A 14,510-nucleotide genomic window follows, 5' to 3' on the forward strand; every position below is an offset into this window, starting at 1 on the left:
AAACAATCAGATTGTCTCAGATAAACCCGTTTGGAAGTTAAAGCATAGAAACAAAGAAAGTTCCAGAAGCTAAAAGCCTGAAATCAAGAAAAGTCCAAAGAAAAACAGAAATCCCACAATTGGATCAGTAAAGACATGAATTCTCCAGAAAGATCCAGAAACAGCTCTGAGCAGCAGCCATGAAGGGACTGAGAACAGACGGACATCAAAGCAGAATCCAAGCAGCACCTTCATCCTGATGAAGCTCCGCCCTCTGACCTTCAGCAGTCATCTCCAGGCTCCGCCCCCAGTCTGTGACGGCTGGATGATGCTGTCCTCCACCTGCAGCTGGACCTGGATGTTCTCTCAGACCATGTGGCCTCATGGATCAGAAGGTTGAGGGTTCAAGTCCCTTCATGGTTGAAGTCAGACAGAAAGTGAAGAAGAGGGAACATTCAGAGCAGTTTCTGTGCTGTTTGCTTCCTCATGAGTCCCGTCTAGATCAGGTCTGGATCCCAGTCAGAAAGGGATCAGGAAATCTGCAGATCAAACCTTCATTTACTGAAATGGAAAACATCAACTGACTTTCTACAGATTCTACTTCCATTCATCAAACTCCAACAGGAAGAAGATTTACAATCAATCAAATCTGTTGATTTCCTGACAAACCTTGTTTTCTCTTCCTGTTTGAATGTTTGATTGTTTTCAAACATGAAGAGAGTTTTTTTTCCTGTTTTTAGCTTGAAGTTTCTGTTGAAATGTAAAGGTTCATTCAGAATTCCCCAGTGGCCTCATGTTGGAGGAGGGGCTTCATGAGATGGGGGCGGAGCTTGAACACACACCGCTTCCTGGAAGCCAAACTCAGGCTAAGTGGAGGAAAAGTTGGGATTTGTGGTGTTTGTAAAGATCTGGAATGGTTTCCTCCCACAAAAAGGCCTTTTTCTAGTTTCCTGCAGATGAATTCTTTTCCTGCTGGGAGTTCTCATCTGGGTTTGCAGATTCTTAGTTGGAGGAAAACTTTGAGCAAATTCTTCCCAGAAAAAGGATTTTCTCTGGAGTGAATTGACATGAACAGAGTGAGTTTGGACTGAAAGCAGCAACAGGGAGGAGATGTTCATCAGAAAACAGCTTTCTGGAGGAGTTGGAAGACGTCAACAGTCACAGTGATGGTGAGGAGGAGGAGCTAAGACTTCCAAAGTCACGTGACTGTGGGAGCTGCAGCAGCTGCAAACATCTGGACTTCCTGCTGCAGCTGCAGACCTTCATGTGACTGTGGGAGCTGCAGCAGCTGCAAACATCTGGACTTCCTGCTGCAGCAGCAAACATCTGGACTTCCTGCTGCAGCTGCAGACCTTCATGTGACTGTGGGAGCTGCAGCTGCAGACCTTCATGTGACTGTGGGAGCTGCAGCAGCTGAGCAGCTCAGCATCTCTGCAGACTCAGACGGAGCTCAGAGCTTCTGAGTTGTGGGAGTTTAGTGGCTGAACTTCTTGTAGGTCCTGCTTGGTTCCGGTTGTTGCTGGTGGTGGAAAGAGCTCCTGCAGACCTCTTTGCTGTTGGAAGGATCTTCTGTCTGCAGGCTCTCTGATGCTCCAGCAGGAGGCGCTGCAGTGTGGTCCTCCTCATGAGTCCTGAAGCTGCACCGTCAGCTGCAGAGCTTCAGAGCTGCTTCTTCTCAGACCACTTTTCTTTGGCTCTGATGTTTTATTATATTATAGTTATTATTATTTATTAATCCTAATTAGTTTTCCTCTTTCACATGTGATCATTTATGGTGTTTACATGTATAAAGGGTACAGCTAAAAAAATGTACTGATTTAAAAGAGGAAAAACATTGTGGCTTAAACAAACAAAATAATGCTTTTATTAATAATTATTATTTATTTTAATTTGGTAGTAGGATCAAACAAAAGGAAAAAGAGAACAATGTTTGTCAGAAGTAAAGATCCACCTCTATTATTATGTTTTTAATTTTAAAATTGTTCAAAATTTGATGACACTTAAAATAAACAAAGTCAATGCAGAAAGTAAATTAGATGGATGATCATAATCAGAATTACTTTATTGATCCCATACGTGGAAAATTTGTTTGATATATTCATATATAATATAATATTTAAACTATTTTTTTCCAAAAACCCTGAAAGGAGGTGATTTCACTTTTCCTACTAATAGTTTAGGTCATAATTTTCAGATTATTGCATATTTCCGTTCGTGAGGACCTGTGTTGTCCAGGAAATATATTACTCTTCTTTTTCTTTCGGTTAAATAAGCCCAAGAAGACCTGGCTGCAGACATTTCTGTTCTTGGTATTCTTCCAAAATTGCATTTACATGCAAAAAATGTTTTATTGCGTGTGGTATCGCATAATAGACCAGAAAATACTGTTCTTAATATCCTTATATTGCAAGGAAAGTTTTATATACACAAAAATACATATTTGAAGACCAAACCACTTTTTATAACATTTCATAAAGAGCACTATTTTTACTTTCAATCACTGCATTACATGAAAAAGAAGAATGGCTTGAAATTGCTTAGTTTTGTTCAGAAATACAAACTTCACGAGTACCCCTAACCAGTATTAGACCATATAGATTGGTTCTATGTTCTTTTATTTTTATTTTACTTATTTGCTTTTATTTATTTGTGTCCTACGTTCATTATCTTTTTGTTTTTATTTCCTTTATTCTTTATTTTCTATGTTAATATGTTTTATTTGGCAATGTTGATTACATGGTTATTGTTCGTATTTAATGTATTTTACCTCAATTGTTAATAAAGTTAAAAAAAAAAACCTGGCTGCAGACGACAAAATGGCGACTAACATCATTAGCCGGAACCTTCACATGGCACAGAATTCTCTGCAGGAGTATGTTGCGTGAGGAATAATTTTAAGGGGGAGGTTTTGCACACTGATTCTGATACAAATGGTCATTTTATTTGTCTAATTGTAAAGATGATCAATATTCATTGCTTGGTAATCAATATTTATGGCTACAATTCCAGCTCTGATAACAATTGGCTTCTGGATACTTTAGAGGATAAAATATTGTTCTGGTTAGCCAAATTTCCAAGCGCACATGTGCTAATTGGAGGTGACTTTAATGTGCTAATGGACCAAATCGCTGACAGATGGCCTCCAGGTCAGACTCTAAAGTCTACATCAAAGCTGAAGCTGTTGGTAGAAAAACTGGATTTATGTGACATATGGAGGGCCAAATTTCCTGATAAAAGGGAGTATACGTGGAGTAATAAAAGCAGATCGAGGCAATCACGTTTAGACTTTTGGCTTCTCTCAAAGGATGTAGACAAAGAGAATGTTTCTGCAGACATTTTAACAACACCACTAACTGACCACAAAGCCTTAACAATTAGAATACAATTTTTTCCTGATGAGAATGGGTCTAGAAAAATCTGTTACTGGAAGCTGAATGGTACGTTATTAAAGCATGAATGTGTTCAATCAGTGATTAAGAGACTCATTAAACTTTACTGGGATAAAGCGCAACAAGAAAAGGCTTACAGCACAAACTGGGAACTCTTAAAATTTGAAGTTTCAAAATTTTTGCGAAGATATGGCAGCATTCAGGCAAAATCTAAACGTAAATTAGAAGAAGAAATTATCTCTGAAATTACTGAACTCTCAAGTTTACCACCAGAAAACCTAAATGAGGATCAAAATTTAAGATTAATAGATTTACAATTAAAACTGGACAATATGTACAAAGCTAAGGCTGAAGGAGCTTTTATAAGATCTCGACAAAAATGGTTGGAACAAGGGGAACAAATGACTTCTTATTTTTTCAAATTAGAGAAGTCACAAGCAAAGTTTAATTCAGTGTTACAGTTAAATATAAATGGAAAAATTACAAATGATAAAAAGCTTATTTCTAGTTTTTGTCATGATTTCTACTGTGAACTCTATAAGACAACATTCAGTCAGGAAGCAATGAACTCATTCTGTGATTCCTTGAATAATATAAATACAATCAGTGAAGAGGATAAATTGGCATGTGATTCTGTCATTTCTTTACAGGAAGTTTCAGATGCTATTAACAATCTAAAAAACAACATTTCCCCTGGGAACGATGGAATAACAGCAGAATTTTATAAGCTTTTCTCAGAACTCTTAGCCCCATTTTTACTGAATGTTTATACAGAAAGTATTACAAACATGACTCTTCCAGCCAGCATGACTCAGGGTGTTATTTCCCTGATCCCCAAACCCAACAAAGATAACTGGAGACCTATTAGTCTACTTAATAATGATTATAAAATATTTGCCACAATATTAGCCATGAGAATGAAAAGTGTTCTTGATACAGTAATAGATGAGAATCAGTCAGGTTTCATGAAAGACAGATGCATCTCAAACAATCGACGACTGGTTTTAGATCTTATAGATTATTCAGACCTCATTACTGATGATGAAAGCTTGATTTTTGTAAGGCATTTGATACTGTTGAGCATCCTTTTCTATTCTACTGTCTGGAAAAGATGGGTTTTGGGGAATATTTGTGTAGTGCTGTTAAAACACTCTATGCAAACGGTAATAGTTCTGTTAAGTTGAGCGCTGGCACCACTAGCAGATTCTGTCTCCAGAGAGGAATAAGACAGGGGTGTCCCGTCTCTGTGTACCTGTTTCTTCTGGTTGCACAAGTTTTCTGCAGATATATAAAATCAAGTAATATTGATGGTATTTCCATTGCTGGTAAAAATATTCTTATAAGTCAACTGGCAGATGACACCACATTATTCTTAAAAAACTCCTCACAGGTTCCCAGGGTTCTTCAGGTTATAGAAACATTTTCAAAAGCATCTGGACTTTATCTAAACCTTAAGAAATGTGAGTTATTTCCTCTGAAACAATGTGCTCTAACATCCATAAATAGTATAGTAGTCAAAGACAAAGTCACATATTTGGGTTTGCAGATAACTAAAGATCAAAAACAAAGAGAACTGAATAACTATAATCCTATGATTACAAAAACACAAAATAGGTTTAATCGTTGGCTACAAAGAGATCTTTCACTAAAAGGTCGTGCCCTCTTAGCAAAAGCAGAAGGTATTTCCAGACTAGTTTACATTGCTTCCTCACTATCTCTGGACAGTAAAACTGCAAAAAGGATTGATCAGATACTTTTTAATTTTCTTTGGAGAAACAGAATCCACTATGTACGAAAATCAGTAGTAATTAATTCATCAAAAGACGGAGGACTTGACTTTCTTGACTTTTCCACTCTGAACAATGTCCTCAAAATTAAATGTTTAAAAAACTTCTTAAAAAGTGAAACCTCATTTTGGAATTTCATACCTAAATATATATTTGATAAGCTTGGAGGTCTGCCATTTCTTCTATTATGTAATTTCAAAATAGAGAAAATTCCCTTAAAACTGTCTAATTTTCATAAGCAGGTTTTATTAACATGGACTTTGATCTACAAGCATCATTTTTCTCCTCATCGCTATTATATTTGGAATAACGCAGATATTCTACACAAAAACAAGAGTATTTTTCTTGAAAATTGGTTTGAAAAGAACATTTCTCTTGTAACACAGCTGATGGATCCACATGGTAACCTGATGTCATCCGTTGAGTTTCTGTCCACCTATAGTCTGCATGTCTCACCTGCAGAGTTTGCATTGGTTACTGGGGCCATCCCAGGTGCTGTTAGACTTCTGTGTAGTAGTTCTCCTTCAAATCCTCCATGTTCTCCTCCCAAATTAACAGATTTGTGGTGTGGAAAGATTTGTTTTTCAGCTAGCAGGAATAATCAAAGTATCCGTTCTCTGTTTCAAAATGAGATTGCCACAAAACCGTATGTTATCTCATACTGGAACAGCTTTGGATGTAGAAATCAGTGGGAAAAGGTTTGGACTCTGCCCCAAAAGTATTTCATCACCAATAAAATCAGAGAAATTTCTTTCAAAATTCTTCATAAATTTTATCCAGTGAAACACTTCTTTACAAAAATTCAAAAAAGATCTGGGGCCTCATTTATAAACGTTGCGTACGCACAAAAGAAGGCGTACGCCACTCTCTACGCAATAGTTGAGATTTATAAAAAGCAAACTTGACGGGGAAATGTGCGGTCCTCCACGCAAGCTCTGACCCAGGCGTACGCACAAAAACGGGTGAAATGAGAAACGGCGACACCGTCGACAGATGGAAGAAACACGTGAAAGTGAAAATGACAATACTGCCTCTCATAAATAACATGAAGACTTCACAAAGCAAGTCTTACAATTAACAGCCTACATGAACACCCGTTTGATCGATCAGCAGTGAAACAAATAAAAAAATCAAACGAAAATTACAACAGAAATTCAAATGAACACTTATTTGGAAAAAGAAAAGTGAAATATGTTCTGCAATATTGGCATGTTGTGCAATTCATCCTCATAAATAATATAGTTAACAGAACGAAATAATGTACAAAACTGATATTCCCGTCAATGTGTCCGTCTGGAGGAGCAGACAAAGGTGTGGGCGTGCGGACGGACGGACGGACGGACGTACTAATTATCCACTGGGGAAAGTTGTTTTCATATTAAAACATTTCTTCATAGCCTATGGAATTATGGTATTCATGCATATGCCTTTAGTTTGTTTTATTTTTGATAAAACAATGTATGGCGTATGTCTCAACCATTCAGAAAGCAACAAGAAATTACATTTGCGCTGATCAATTTCCCATTTCCACGTCGATTATTACCGACATCTGTAGCTTGTCAGATGTAATTAAATGGATGGAAATAAAATGCTCCATCACAATGCGTAATGACGCACAATGGATGATCTTACGCTCTTAGAAGATGTGGCAAATGGAAGAATTCGGAGTGAACGCATCTTTAGACAGCAAGAAGACTTGCTGGCAAATGAGGACGAGTGGCTTATGAGCCGGTTCCGACTTCCTCGAGCCATCCTTTTGGACCTCTGCGGGCTTTTGGGCCCGGCGTTACAGAGGAGCACTCGGAGGAACCACGCGTGTCACCCGGTGCATCTGGCGCTCCGGCCCCCCCGGCGCATGCATCTGGCGCTCCGGTGTCCCCCCCCCCCCCCCCCCCCGATGGAGCGCTGTAGCCTCACAACCTCGAATGGTTGATAGGCTACAGCATTTTCGGCGTCTGCCACCGTCTGCCGCTCACGTGCCTTTTTGGCATTAGTAATGCCCACACTGTGCCCTCCAAACAACACTTTTCTCCTCTTTTCCACCTCGCCAACGATAACTTTTACTTCACATTGAGTGAAGTTACGTTTTTTTGATTTCCTCTCGGTGTTTGCCATGGTTCCGCAATCAATGAATATTCATTTGTGGGCGTTTCACGGACTATTTATGGGCAACTATGGGCGTGTCATGAAGCCGCAAAAAGCTGCGCTGCATTTAGAATCGGTTGTGATTTATTAAGGGAAAGATGCGTAGGATGTGCGTGCGCACGGTTTTATAAATCCGAATATTTCTTTGCGTACGCACGTCCCATGTTTCATCCGTACGCCATTTCTGACGCAAATCCTACGCAAAGCTTTATAAATGAGGCCCCTGGACATAAACTGTTCATTCTGTCATTCCTCACCAGAAACTGTGCCTCATCTTTTTTGGTTTTGCTCCTTCACTCAACTATTTTGTAAAGATTTGATACATTTTATAAGAACTCATCTATGTGTAGATTATAGATCATTTTATGAGCATATTATTTTTGGATATTTTACACAAGAAAAACTTAATGCAGATAAATTATATGTAGTTAATTTACTCATAATTATGGCTAAACACTTTATACATAAGTGTAAATATTCCAACAAGAAACCAGTGTTTTATGTTTTTCAGAAAGAAATGGTGTTGTATGTGAACAGTATAAAATCCTCCACTAACAAAAAAGCTGTCAGAACAGTTGAAGCTTGGTCTCTCCTGAAACTTTAACAGATTCCTTTGCCTTTATTATTTTTGTTTTATTTTTGCATAACCAGTTTTACATTGTTATTATTATGGTTTTTGTTTTTTGTTCATTCTCCTGGCAAACGTGAATATTGTATTTTGCACAGTGTGGAGTTTTGTTTTTGGTATTTTGTATGTGCAATATTTGTTAATAAAGTTTATTAAAAATAAAATCATTAGCCGGAACCGGAAGGCACGTCCCGTTCCCACGTCTCCATTTAGGTTGCTCTTTTTCTGGTCGAAAAAGATTAGTGACAGAATAGTTTTGTTTAATGAAAACTGCCACTTTTTCTTTTATTTGCCAGTAAGGGTGAAAAAGAAGCGATTTCATGCCGCCATCGACATCATTATGTGAGCGACAGACACACTCCAGACCAGCTGGTGGCGCTAAAGCACCATGACGCTGTTAGCCAAACAAAGAGGAAGAACAGCACGAGGCGCTAGCAGCGTTAGTCTGTTAGCAGGCTAGCAGCGTTAGCTTGTGTTGAGAGGTCGGTGGTGTTTTGTTGGGACGTTTGTGAGGTTTTTGGACAGAAAGGACGATACGTGGTTCGTGTGGGACTCTCAGCATTTTCCAAAGTGTCGTAAATGAGTGAAGAAGTGTTGAACGGAAAGACAACGTGGATTGCTGTGATTGTGAGACTAGCAGGTGATCGATCGGAGCTGCAGTGAAGAGGACGGCGGTGTTTGTGGGAGTTGGAGCTGAAGATCGGAGCAGGAACCATGTCTTCCCTTCAGTCTCTGAGAGAGTTGATCAGCGAGCGACTAGCTGCTGCTGCTGAAGAAATCTGCAGACTCTGTGAAGGAACCATCGTCCAGTACGAGGAGGAGCTCTGTCGTCAGCGCAGACTGCTGGATGTCATCTGGAAACCACAGCTGCAGCTCCACCACATAGGTATATGTCACCTTCATCACACAGACAGAGAAGCTCTTAGTTCATCTCTCACTGATTTCTCCTTCAGATTTGGGTTTTATTGAGTCTTTATCAGCAGCTGATTCTCTCAGGTTTCTTTAGTGGATATCAGGGTTTTGACCTTTTCCTAACACAGTTGGGACCACAAGACAAAAGATTTTAAGGCCCAGTCAGAAAAAATGTGACCACACATGATAGAACAATTCTGAACAAAATAAAAAAAAAATAGCTCAATAGACTTAAAGTTAAGCAAGTTATATTGTTTTGTGAATAGAAAACAATGGGAAAACTTGGTAATTACAGGAACAAAACATTAAAATGAGCAAAAATGTTATTTTCTTCTAGATATCACATCTTCCCTATTTTTGTTCCAAACACTCCAATTTTCACAGGACATTCTTAGGGTGCTTCAGCAAGTTTTAACATTTTTTAACTGATTAATGTAATTAGTGTTATTCATGTATTGGTACATTTATTCAACATTTATGTCATTTTTTTTCCTTCTCTAAGGCAATTTTAGAGAGTAAAACACACACATTTCAAGTGAATAAACCTTTTCTTTTTAGTTTCATTAGCCATCATCCACAATACTCAATAACGCAGCAACAGTCAGGAGCTTTCAATGATGATCTCCAGACCTCCTTCCATCAGTTTGTAGCTCTACACAGCTTCATCTCCTTCATAAATTACATTAAACCAGGATGGAAGTCCAGGAACTTGGGAAATAACTTTTCCAATGTAGACTTCACCATCTGCAGATGAGTGGCGTACTCCTTTACCTGGTAAGGATGGGATGGTCCTCTTTTCTTGGGCACACTTGGAGACACTGAGAAGAACCTGCAGCCACAGCAGATTGAATGAGAAACATCAAGTTATCTTTAAGTTCAGTCCATGGCTTACTTCTAGCTTTCCCTGTACTGTCTATTCTGGAAACAATGAAAACATCCTTCCTTCCCCTGGGGTCCTGCTGCAGCACTTCCTGCTGGAAATGAAGCTGATTTGTTAGAGCTCTGAATCTCTCAGCATCACCGTCACACTTCTCCATGTTACTATCATCTTTCTCTGATTGCCAAAGACCTGCATCAGTGATTATTTCAGTCAAGTTGTTCTTCTTTTCAAATGTTTTCTCCTGCTTTCTGCCAAAGCCTCCACTGCTTTTAGTTGCTTCTCTTCATGGCTCTCTGTGATGCTGGCCTCCCTTACTTTGGATTTAGCCTCCAGCTCCTTTCTTCTTTTTCCTACATCACCTAGTAGTTGTTCCAGCTTTTCAGGAGATAACTGAGACATCCTCTCTGATGTCTTATTGTAGGAGGACATCAGATATGCTTCATTTGTAACAGCAGATGCATTAGGCCTATGGTGAACAAGATGGTCTAACACACTGAATATCCTTTCTGGATCCTTGTTGTGTTTTGGAGCTGCTTTAGTTCATCTTCTCACATGCTCTCCTGCATCCCAAAATTCCCCCCAGGAAGATGTTCCTTGACAGACTTTTCCTAATAAGTTTTGAGGGCCAGCAGTACTGGTTGGAGCAACTGACCACAAAGTTCATCATAATCACTTTTCTTGGTGAGAGATTGAAAAACCTCCTCCTTTTCAATGAGGTGGTCTGGAAACAGACGTTCCTCCTGCATGAAGGCGAAGAGAGAGTCTTCATTCTCAGAGTCCTCTCCAAGGAAATCGACCAAACTTTTGTAGTAGGTGTTCAGGTCAAGGATGTTTCCATCTCCTTCTGTTAGACGCCACAGTGGAGGGGTGACAAGTAGAGCCCTGCACAGGACTATTGTCTTCATCCCGCCTGCACCCGCAAAACTCTGAGGATTTATTCCCGCACAATAACAGAGATGCATTGATTTTGTGTCGTCTCCCGTCCTGCAGGAAAAATCCACGTATTTGTAATGATATTATTACAGAGATTCATGCCCCTCCAGCCTCATCTTTTCATGCATTCCTCTTTTGTGTAATGTGCAACTTAATTATTAAATCTATTTTCACTAATATGTTGTTCACTGAAGGTCACACGTTCCCAGATGTTCTTAGGGAAAGTGGGTTCTCCTCAGCTCAGGGAGGTTCTGATAGAGTGATGTTTGGCATTTCTGGTTCTGATGGTTCTGGAGGAGGTTCTGCCTTCGGTTTGGATTTACGGAGAGTTTTACGGTCAGCCTGCAGCTTTGCTCTGAAACGGTGAAAGAGAAGAAAACTCTTCTTTTTTCATGTCTCTCCATTCAGCAGCAGCTCACTGACGCGTAGACTTGATGACTTTTGAGTGACAGCTCAGAGGGATGGGATTCTGCTTCTTGCTGTAAAATGTGACAGTCTTTAATGATCCTCCCGTGTGTGCGTGAGTCCGCACGCAGACACAGCCTGAGGCGCTGAACCAGCTGGTAAAGATGCAGGTCAAAGTCATTTGAATTTATGGAGGAAAAAATAACATTATAATGGTTCAACAGAGCTGAAAATCTATGAATCCATTTTTTCCTGACGGAAAAATACTTTTTTTAGCTTCTCCTCTGATGACCGTATTTTGTGCTCTCGTATTTTACGCGGGGGAAAAACTCTCAGCTCCAGAGGATATAAACAGGTGAACAGCTAGAGAGTCGTGGGAGGGGCTTTGGCTTCAAACTCTGTCAGAGATGGAAACACGGCGTCAGATTCAGACACAGCTTTCACTGCAGGAGTTGAAGCAAAGACTTTCTCTGGGATGATTTTATGAACTCAAACATGGAAACATGATCACTAGGGATGTAACGATACGCTAAAATCTCATTTCGGTTTGATTCAGAGTTTCTTAGGACTCGGTTCGATACGTATCGGTTCGGTACTGCTGTTTATCAAATCTGCCTGATATGACCTGCTATTTTATGAACTATTATTTTAAAGTTATTTATTGTGTGTGTTTTGCTGCCGGACACCTACATTTCTCCTTTGGGAGGAGAAACACTCCTATTGTGTATAAATTATTCATATGTACTCTAAACAAATTAATGTTGTTTACAGTGCACAGTGGTGCAGCGGTAGGGCGGTCGACCCATGATCATAAGATTGCAGGTTCGATTCCCGCCTTGCACGCCCATGTGTCGAAGTGTCCTTGGGCAAGACACTGAACCCCACCTTGCCTCTGGTGGGAGGTTGGCGCCAGTGTTCGGCAGCGGAGCCGCCATCAGTGTGTGAATGTGTGTGTGCATGGGTGAATGGGACTGTGACTGTAAAGCGCTTTGGGCCTTCGTAAGAAGGTAGAAAGCGCTATATAAGTATACGCCATTTATACGCCAATGTATTCAGATGTTTTCAGGACACATTTGACCCTAAGTAACTATTTCTAGTATTTTTCCAACTTCAATTCTGGTGCTTATCAGTGTTACTAAATATTGTCTCTAAAAATGACCATTAAAATAAACTCAATTATTTTACTTACATTTTTAACTACTTACTCCCATGTTATCTTTAAAAAACGAACATTAAAAAACATGTTTGGCCTTACTTTTTGAGTCCATGTGTTGATCCTTCTCCACAATAATCTCTATGATCTGTTGGAAAAGTTTTCCTTATATTCCTTTAGTTTATTTGAGTTTCTCAATCTCAATGGAGAAAGACGTTCTTAGTCTGTTTCTATGGCAGCAGTGTAGCTACAAAGCAGCTGTCAGCCCACGTCTGCCCCCTGCCTTTCTGTGGGCGTACTGCAGCATTTTGACCAACGTCTCTGTTAACATTGAGCCCTATAGTCAGACATGAGGCACAGCAGCTCCAGAGCCTCACCCGGAGTTTCTGTATTGTCTGTGATCGCGAGACACTCAAAATCAGCGATTTTAACCTCAGAAACTGTGAATAACTGAGCTACACAAACTGAACGCACGCTCACACACGCGGCAACACCCCCCCTCCTCCTACAGGCGCGCGAGTGCAGAAACCATTGAGAGTCTCGGCGGAATACCGCAAGTAACATTAGTTCCGCCTCGGCGCAAAGTTAATACATTTGGGGGGGTAAAAAATAAACAAACCGAAAAACCGAAATGGTACGAACGTGAACCGAACCGAAAGTGCCGTACTGAAACGGTTCGGTCCAACTACGTGTACCGTTACACCCCTAATGATCAAGTAGAACTCTTCAAAATAATAAACCTGATCTCTCCACATTCTCCGTGTTCACCATGCATTGATACACACATGGCTCCATGCAGCGATCAGACCATAACTTTAGCTGGTAGCTCCGCCCACACCCAACCGCGGTATCAGGCTTTAAAGAACACACTTTCTAAGAGGCGGGGCGGGGCGTTGCACACCCCCAACAACAGGTTAGATGACAGAGGCCATTAGGCGTCTCTGCCTGGTGCGTTCAATGAGCTTCAGTACATTAGACTCCAACAGCATTAACCTCTCTCAGCTGTTTATTTTCCTCCAAAATACTTTTTAACTTGTCTGACAGTTCATGTCATCCCTCACATTGCTCCTTTTCTTCTGCTTCAAATTGGAAGCGTGCTATCTTTGATTTTAATCTGCTAGACTCCAATGATAACCTTTTTACAGCATTTTTTCTTCTTCTAGCTTTTCTGTGAGAGACTCATTTTCAGTTTCAAGATGCTTTTTTCTGAACGTAACTCCTTGATATTTTCACTCTCGTTTTTCCCGCCGTTCTGCATTTTTGGTTTTGTTGGGTGATTGTCTCTCCTTTTTCAGCTGGGCAACCTCTTTTGCTAACTGCTTATTGACATCCTCAAGGTTAAAATATTCCCATATCTATAGAATTATTCCTTTCTGTTGACCGCTGGTCAAGAACATTTGGACGGATGTTTGGTCTCAAATTCCATTCATCAAGATTGCTGTTTTTCCCAAAATCTTCTTTTTCACAAAGGAGTCTCTTCCACTTCCTGTCCAAGTTTTTCTCTTTAATATCTGGTGCGTTTTCTGGGATTAAACATCTCAACACCTGAGGGCATCTTTGTTTGAAGATGTCAACCCTTTCTTTTTCAGTTGGCTTAGTAGAAAAATGTTCCTATTGCAGATCTGCCTTGGAGCTCTGACAGTTTGCTGCTAAGATTCCCTCTGACAGATCTACATGCAGCCCTGATGAAGCCATCTGAAAAAAGACTAACATTCCTTCAAAAATGGCTCAAATCAAGAAAAAAAAAAACTTTCAAACGTTTTCTTATATTTGCCATTTCTTCTTTTAATATTACCTTTAAATCTTTGAGAAGATGAAGCCACTACCACACCTGGCAGGGAGAAGTTTAAATAGTCTTGTTGATTCTTGAGTCCCAACAAAACATGCCACTCACAGAAAAGTGTCACTAAGATTAAAAGTAATCAGTTAGATCTGAAGTAACTGGGAATAATGGCATTGTGTTGTTGCATAAATAATTACTTTGTGGGTGTATTTTTGCTTTGATACATAACTTTTTAAAAACCATGGTGGAATCAGAACATGGGATTTTGTTAAAAAATGTCATTACATTCTGCCTGTACTTTCACACGGTTAAATTAAATGGCACAAAAATTGTAAATAGCAAACATTTTTACCTACATTAACAGGTAACCCTTAATAAAAAAAAAAGTGTTTTTCTAGATATTTTCTGACAACTCTCTAAAATCGGTGATCAGTTTAACTTTGCTCTTGTAGTACAGTTTTACTGTAAAAGTGAGAAAAATAATACTGTATTTTCCGGACTATAAGTCGCACTTTT

The 14,510-nt window shown here is 39.6% G+C and overlaps 1 protein-coding gene and 1 long non-coding RNA gene across 3 annotated transcripts in view; one reads left to right on the forward strand and one right to left on the reverse strand.

Moving 5' to 3' along the window:
- LOC144989467 (uncharacterized) overlaps window positions 1-14,510 on the reverse strand; it is a 188,950-nt gene that overhangs the window by 75,541 nt on the left and 98,899 nt on the right. The gene's annotated exons all lie outside the window — the stretch shown is intronic.
- The window catches only part of LOC144989088 (uncharacterized), a 74,538-nt gene that overhangs the window by 39,658 nt on the left and 20,370 nt on the right, over window positions 1-14,510 (forward strand). Inside the window, exon 1 of one of the 2 annotated variants that reach the window (XM_078941023.1) lies at window positions 7,102-8,814. The exons of the other annotated variant lie outside the window; for it this stretch is intronic. The gene's annotated coding sequence lies outside the window, so the exon portion shown is untranslated. Of the gene's footprint in view, window positions 1-7,101; window positions 8,815-14,510 lie in introns of those variants that run through there. 2 annotated transcript variants of the gene reach the window in all.

The sequence above is a fragment of the Oryzias latipes genome, chromosome 2 (assembly GCF_053564925.1).
Source record: "Oryzias latipes strain Hd-rR chromosome 2, Olatipes_Hd-rR_3.1".
Lineage (NCBI taxonomy): Eukaryota > Metazoa > Chordata > Actinopteri > Beloniformes > Adrianichthyidae > Oryzias > Oryzias latipes.